Raw genomic sequence first — 7,584 nt, forward strand, 5'->3', positions numbered from 1 at the left:
CATCAATCAATTGTAGTTTTTCATTCATGTTGAGGTTTTCCTGGTTCTTGGTATGATGAATAATTTTTATATTAAAACCTGGTACTTAGGTATTATGTTCTGAGGCTTTAAATCTTATTTAAACCTGTCTTACTTGGCTTTTTGTGATACTACTCTGTCAGAGAAAGAGGGAGTGCCCCTTGCCTCATTACTCCCAAGTAGGGATGGTGATCCACCTTCCTCCCTTGGCTTCTATTGACATTCAAGTGGGGGCATTACTACTGAGTAAGAGTGGAAGTTTCAGGTTTCCCAGTAGGTGCTGATTAACACCCTGGCATTATATTATTTCTTTGATCTCTAGGTCTCTAGTTTACCTTTTTTTCTCCACCTTTCAGAGCCACCTTTTATATTCAGTGGAAGGAATAAGAAAAAGTATGTTTATTCCATCTTCCTAGAAGATGAAATTAATCTTTTTTACTTTATAATTATGTTTCTTTTTCATTCATTGTATATTTAATAATCTTTGATCAATTACATCAGAACTTGTCCTATGTTATTGGTTTTTTCGAATAACCAGTTTTTGCTTTATTGAATTCTTCTGTTTTCTTCTTTTCTAAAACATCAATTTCTGCCTTTATCTTCATTATAATCTTTTATTTCTTTGAGTTTATTCTATATTTTCTAATTTATACCTACCTGATTATTTTTCATTCTTTTTATATTATTTAGAATAAGCAATTAAGGCTATACATTTCTTACCATGCAATACCTTTGCTGCATTTTGCAAGTTTTGAAATGTAATGTCTAAATTTTTATTCAGCTATAAGCACTTTAAAATTTCAGTTTTGATTTTTCTCTTTACCTCATGAACTTTTTTTAACTTCCAAATGTATAGCAGTGGTTCTATGTAGTTATTTTTATTATCCACTTCAAACTTTCTTGCATTACAGAGAATATGAGTCTCTATTAACCTTACTAGTTGAAGTTATTAAGGCCTCATCTTTAGACAATAAATTACCACACACTCAATAAAATACTAGCCCTAATTGCAGCCTCCTTGACAGTTGCGCATCTTTGCTAGAGAAGATTAAAATGATCTCAGGTATTTTAGCCATTGCCTATTTTCTAACCCTAGCAGAAAAAAAGGATCAGAAATGGAAAAGAGTATACATTCATAGTTTTATCGCAGGATTGTTCAAAGAGAAAAGTATATTTGCCTACTATATCTTCCATGGTGATTATAGCATCTTCTTGATTTTTGATAAGATATCCCACTAGCCCAGAAAACCTGTCTGCTTTTAAGATTTCTAGGCTTCTTCGAAACACATCTATTTGAAGTGGCAAACTTAGCCTTGATTTGAGGTTTTTTGACTTCCCTAAGAGACCAACTATATCTGCAAATTTCTTAAAATATATAGCCATCTTTCCTCAGGTTTTGGTCTGTTCATTTTGCTTAATGTTGTTCATGAATTTTAGAAGGACAAAATAATCATCAAAAAGTTCAAAGGATTTTTTTCAAAGAAAACTGCAAGTTATTTAGATAAGGAATAAAGTTCTTAAGTGTTAATTTATTTATGTTATTTTAAAAAAGATTTTATTTATTTATTCATGAGAGACAGAGAGAGAGAGAGACAGGGAGAGGGAGAAGCAGGCTCCATGTAGGGAGCCCGATGAGGGACTCCATCCTGGGACTCCCGGATCACGCCCTGGGCCGAAGGCAGGCGCTAAACCGCTGAGCCACCCAGGGATCCCCTTAGGTGTTAATTTAAATTCATTATTTGGATCTCCAGGAATATCATTATTGATATAAAGTTGATCATATTTCTTTTAGAAAGTTCATTTTTATTGTCAAAAAACGAGGGGATGAGCTGGAGAATCTGGATTGTGTAGAGCCCAACTTCTATCTCCCCTTGATATCCAGCTATCTTGTAGTTTGATATCATATTTTTGACTTCTGGTAAAGCTTTTCCGTCACTTTATACTCTGTATTTTCACTTTGTTGTTGAAATTCTTTGAATGCACTTGAGGCATATACTGCTAATCCAGAATATCAGCTAAATCAGCAAGTAAAATATTCCTGTTTCTTCCATTATCTTCTATTCCCCAACTTATTTTACTTTTGTAGACTTGACCCAGTGTATCTGAGAGATAAGAAGTCTCAGGCCCTATCTTTTATTTATTTATTTATTTTTGCTTGATTTGCCCAATTTTGAGCATTGCAAAGTCCTTCTCTTTAATGTGGAAGTGTCTTGCAAAGGCTTGGCAAAGAAGGTATTTTGACTGAACTGATGAACACCTTCAAGCAATACTTCTTTAATTGCCATATTTCCTTCATTTTTTATATAATGCTTTAATAAATGGGGAAAACCAAGTTCCAGTTTCATCTTCATGTTCGTTGTGGTGTCTAGGGAGCAGCAAGGCTTGCAGATCTTGGAAAAATTTGCTTTTTCTTTTTTTTTTATTTAAATTTATTTTTTTATTGGTGTTCAATTTGCCAACATATAGAATAATACCCAGTGCTCATCCCGTCAAGTGTCCACCTCATTGCCCGTCACCCAGTCACCCCCACCCCCTGCCCACCTCCCCTTCCACCACCCCTAGTTCATTTCCCAGAGTTAGGAGTCTTTCATGTTCTGTCTCCCTTTCTGATATTTCCCACTCATTTTTTCTCCTTTCCCCTTTATTCCCTTTCACTATTTTTTATATTCCCCAAACGAATGAGAACATATAATGTTTGTCCTTCTCCGATTGACTTACTTCACTCAGCATAATCCCCTCCAGTTCCATCCACGTCGAAGCAAATGGTGGGTATTTGTCGTTTCTAATGGCTGAGTAATATTCCATTGTATACATAGACCACATCTTCTTTATCCATTCATCTTTCGATGGACACCGAGGCTCCTTCCACAGTTTGGCTATTGTGGACATTGCTGCTAGAAACATCGGGGTGCAGGTGTCCCAGCGTTTCATTGCATCTGTATCTTTGGGGTAAATCCCCAGCAGTGCAATTGCTGGGTCGTAGGGCAGGTCTATTTTTAACTCTTTGAGGAACCTCCACACAGTTTTCCAAAGTGGCTGCACCAGTTCACATTCCCACCAACAGTGCAGGAGGGTTCCCCTTTCTCCACATCCTCTCCAACATTTGTGGTTTCCTACCTTGTTAATTTTCCCCATTCTCACTGGTGTGAGGTGGTATCTCATTGTGGTTTTGATTTGTATTTCCCTGATGGCAAGTGATGCGGAGCATTTCCTCATGTGCTTGTTGGCCATGTCTATGTCTTCCTCTGTGAGATTTCTGTTCATGGCCCATTTCATGATTGGATTGTTTTTTCTTAAACCAGTATCATAGAATACATTTTCTGTTAACATATCTAGAATAATTTGGCTTTTATCCAAGTGATAGCTTATCTTCTGTTCCTCCAATGAGGAAATCACATTCAAAGGTTGAATAATATGTAATACATAGTACTTCCCACATTCCACCTCTGTTTTTATCCAAACAGGTAGTTAGTGCCTACCTTGTCTTCAAGTTTTTCTGTTTGCCAGAAAGCCTTCTTTTTGTGATTCCTAAGAATTTTTCACACTATCATAGTGAAATGGTGCTATCAGGCATATATGAATTAAGAAGAACCAGAAAAGAAGAGGTTTGTTTCTTGGTAGAAGTATTTTGTCTTAATACCCACCATTTGCTTCAATGTGGATGGAACTGGAAGGTATTATGCTGAGTGAAGTAAGTCAATTGGAGAAGGACAAACATTGTATGTTCTCATTCACTTGGGGAATATAAATAATAGTGAAAGGGAATATAAGGGAAGGGAGAAGAAATGTGTGGGAAATATCAGAAAGGGAGACAGAACATAAAGACTCCTAACTCTGGGAAACGAACTAGGGGTGGTGGAAGGGGAGGAGGGCGGGGGGTGGGGGTGAATGGGTGATGGGCACTGAGGGGGGCACTTGACAGGATGAGCACTGCGTGTTATTCTGTATGTTGGCAAATTGAACACCAATAAAAAATAAATTTATTATATAAAAAAAGAAACATTTGTTCTATTACCAAGGCTTTGCCTGGAATGTCATGTATAAGAGAGATATGCATGAACTCAGACATGACCAGAAAGCTTTAAGGAACTAACATTGACTTTATGGACCCAATAAAGCTCCTTGAAAAAAAAAAGAAGAAGTATCTTGTCTTTTCAGGATGTGCCTGGCTACATTTTCTTTCTTTCTTTTTTCTTTTTTTGAATTTTATTTATTTATTCATGAGAGACACAGAGAGGCAGAGACCTAGGCAGAGGGAGAAACAGGCTCCTCACAGGGAGCCTGATGTGGGACTTGATCCGAGGACCCCCAAATCAAGCCCTGAGCTGAAGGCAGCCACTCAACTGCTGAACCATCCAGACATCTCTATTTTCTTTCTTTAAATTCCTTTTTTATTTTTCTTTCTGGGCACATTTTCTATGTATTTTTTAACTAAAAGTTATTTTTCATGATGATGAAGAAATATAAATCTTTAAAGTTTTTATGTTGCACTTCAATTTTTTTCTATTTAAACTCTATTCTTTGGGAGATGGTTGTTGTATTAGTGAGATCTTAGTGCTTTTTTTCAGGATTCTTTGATCTCATGCAAGTTAAGAGGATCACTGGAAGTTTCTCATATCCAATGTAGTTATTAGCTACTGCTAATAGAGGCTTAGAGAAGATAGATACTGTTTTGTTTTTTATTTTTAAAAAAGATTTTATTTATTTATTCATGAGGTAGAGAGAGAGGCAGAGACATAGGCAGAGGGAGAAGCGGGCTCCACGCAGGGAGCCCGATGCAGGACTCGATCCGGGGACTCCAGGACCACAGCCTGGGCTGAAAGCAGGTGCTAAACCACTGAGTCACCCAGGGATCCCCTGTTTTGTTCTTTAAATCATCACCAAGAAGCAATCCAACTAAGTTTTCCTGATGGTTGATTGCCCCTAAGGTGACTAAATTAGTCACTTGTTCTCCAATTTCAGAAAAATCCTGTCTCGTTTTTCAACATAGTACCTCTGAATTTCTTCCTTAGTTCCCAAAGAATATGCACAGCCAAGATAGTCCCCCAATAGCCTGGATGATGATATGGATGAATAATTTTGGCAGATGTCGGTTTAGAAGAATTTGCCCAGTTTTGAATCATTGTTTCAAATTTTTTGTATTTATCCTTTTTGACAGAAGGAAAGTTGAAATTCCACCATGATACTTTACCACCTTAATAGAAGTCTTCCTCTTTTGATGCCTAGAATTCAAATACTTTATTTTTGTTCCTCTCTCAGAATTTCATATTCATTTTTACAGAGAAATTCCAGAGTGGTAATTATGACAACTTCTTCCCTTTTCAGAAGGACGGTTAAATGAACCAATAGATGGCAAAAATCTCTTTCAGGATTGAGTGACAGATTTTAGTTCAAGAATAGTGCCATTTATTTCTTCAAGATTTAAGTCAGAAATACATTAGCTTGACAAACCACTTTGCTGTTTTGTTAATTCTGCTTCAAGTAGATCTTTCCATCCCTGACATATGTGTGAATGTACACAAATACACAACATATTTTTCATTCTTTTGGGATCTCGATAGAAAGCACAGAAGTCTCAAGGAGGCAGTCTCGTGGGCTATCAATGGAAGAGATTAATAGAGTCATAGAGAGTAATAGTCTTTCTCTTTGTCAGGGACTTGGATCTAAGGGTTTATATTTTTCACTGTTATGGTATAACCTCCTGCCATTGCTGAAAATCCAGCTGCATTACTGATAAAGGTTCAGACTAGAAATCTGTGCATTTTATGTAGTTTTCCCCTCCACAGATAGACTTGGAAAGTGAAGGTTTGCTACTTGGCTTTCTTTGCAAGCTTTGCCCCTTTGCTTACAGATTTGGGATTAAACTCCAATAGAGCAAACATTTTAATTTCCTTTAGGAAATCTAGGTGTTTCATTTGGATGGAATTATTTGTTACAAGAATGTGTACCAGTTGTGGTATATATTATCAAACAAATCCTGATTTTCTGTCAACAATTTAACAAGTGTTCATCCCTTACTCTCCTTTTTATTTTTTTCACTTTGCTTTTTCTTCTGCCTCTTTTCTACACCTGCTAGTGCTTTTAAATCTAATTTAAATGCTCTGAAATCTTCATTATTTTTCATCATGTCCTTAGAGTTGGCCCCATCTTGCATGAAGACTAAATGTTTTGGATTTTGTTTCCCTGTTCTGTTGTTGTGATTTTGTATCTTAGTCTAGAAATAGTCATGTTCACATTCAGAGTACTTTGGAATGACATTCACTTCAATAACAAATCTGTCAGACAGATTTTACTATTCGGCAGTAAAATGTCTACAAACCTTGGCTCTCAATTGTACTTCTTTGCTTTTTGGACCTGATGGTCTTCAAAATACTAGTGGATCATCAGTTTGAATCGGTCAGTAAGGGCTTTCTTGGTGCAATTGGTGACTTTCATGTCAACAGTTTTTCCATGGGGTTTGCCTTTGACTCCAAAATGAATGGTGCCATTAGTAGGTGAATTTCATACAAGCTGAAGCAAATTGAAAAATTTGTTGCTAAATTTCATCTTAACATTTTTTCTGTGGCTATTTGTGAAGGCTTTGAATTCATGTATTGGATCAATGAAGTTGAGTGGTGGTCCTGTTTCAGGATGCAGACTAAAACTCAATTTGTAGTGATATGAGTCACGAATTCATCAAAAAGTATGATACACATGTTAATTCTCTGGATGGCTGATTTTCCTTTGTGTCAGCTATTTCATCTTCCATGAACTTAGTTTTTAGTGGCTGAGAACCTTTAGTAACTGTACTCATTGTAGAGGCATTAGCTATAGCTGATTTCTCTTTATCATTTTGTTTTTGCTTTGAAATTTCTCCATTTTCCTCTTGCATAAAAGGTTGTATTTTAGGAACATTTTTACTACCTTTTTCATCTTACATGTCTGAATAGGATCTTCAGAAGATGTTTTCTGTAAATCTTGAATAGGTTGAATGTCCATGTGATATGCCCAAATCAACAAGGTGATTTTTACCACTTCAAGATTGCTCCATGTGCATCTTTTGCAGGCAAGGTTTTCCTATATTTTTGATCAATTCTATGACTTTCCAACCATCTATTTACATCTTCTTTTGTCCAGTCATTTGTAATTTTTGGCAGGTTCAGTGGTGCTGTCATTCTGATAGCTGTCTATAGAAAAGGAAATATGATTTAGTATTTTTATAAGTAAAATTTCAAATAATTAACTAATTTTTAATAGGTTATATATAAAAATATATGTATAACTATAAAAATTTCTTACAAAATTCAGAATGTTTAAAAAGATATATATGCCATCTAATGATCTTCCTGAGAGGAAATTACCATTACCAGTTTCTTCCGTATCCTATCAGAAAAATACTTCCAAACAAGTACATAAGCACTTTTTCTCACACAAAGGGCAATATACTATACACGATTCCCTTTACTTGTTTTATTCACTAACTATATCTTGGGGATACTTCCAGTCAATATGTAAATAGAGATGTTTCATCCTCATTAATGGTTGTTTGCTATAATGTGTGTTAGCTATATTGTTTAAAAATACTCA

General features: G+C 35.8%; 1 pseudogene; it reads right to left on the reverse strand.

Moving 5' to 3' along the window:
* Positions 1-1,110: 1,110 nt before the first annotated feature.
* Positions 1,111-7,172, reverse strand: LOC112674782 (sterile alpha motif domain-containing protein 9-like; annotated as a pseudogene).
* Between the last annotated feature and the right edge of the window lie 412 nt (positions 7,173-7,584).

The sequence above is a fragment of the Canis lupus genome, chromosome 14, assembly GCF_003254725.2.
Source record: "Canis lupus dingo isolate Sandy chromosome 14, ASM325472v2, whole genome shotgun sequence".
In the NCBI taxonomy this organism is placed as follows: Eukaryota; Metazoa; Chordata; class Mammalia; order Carnivora; family Canidae; genus Canis; species Canis lupus.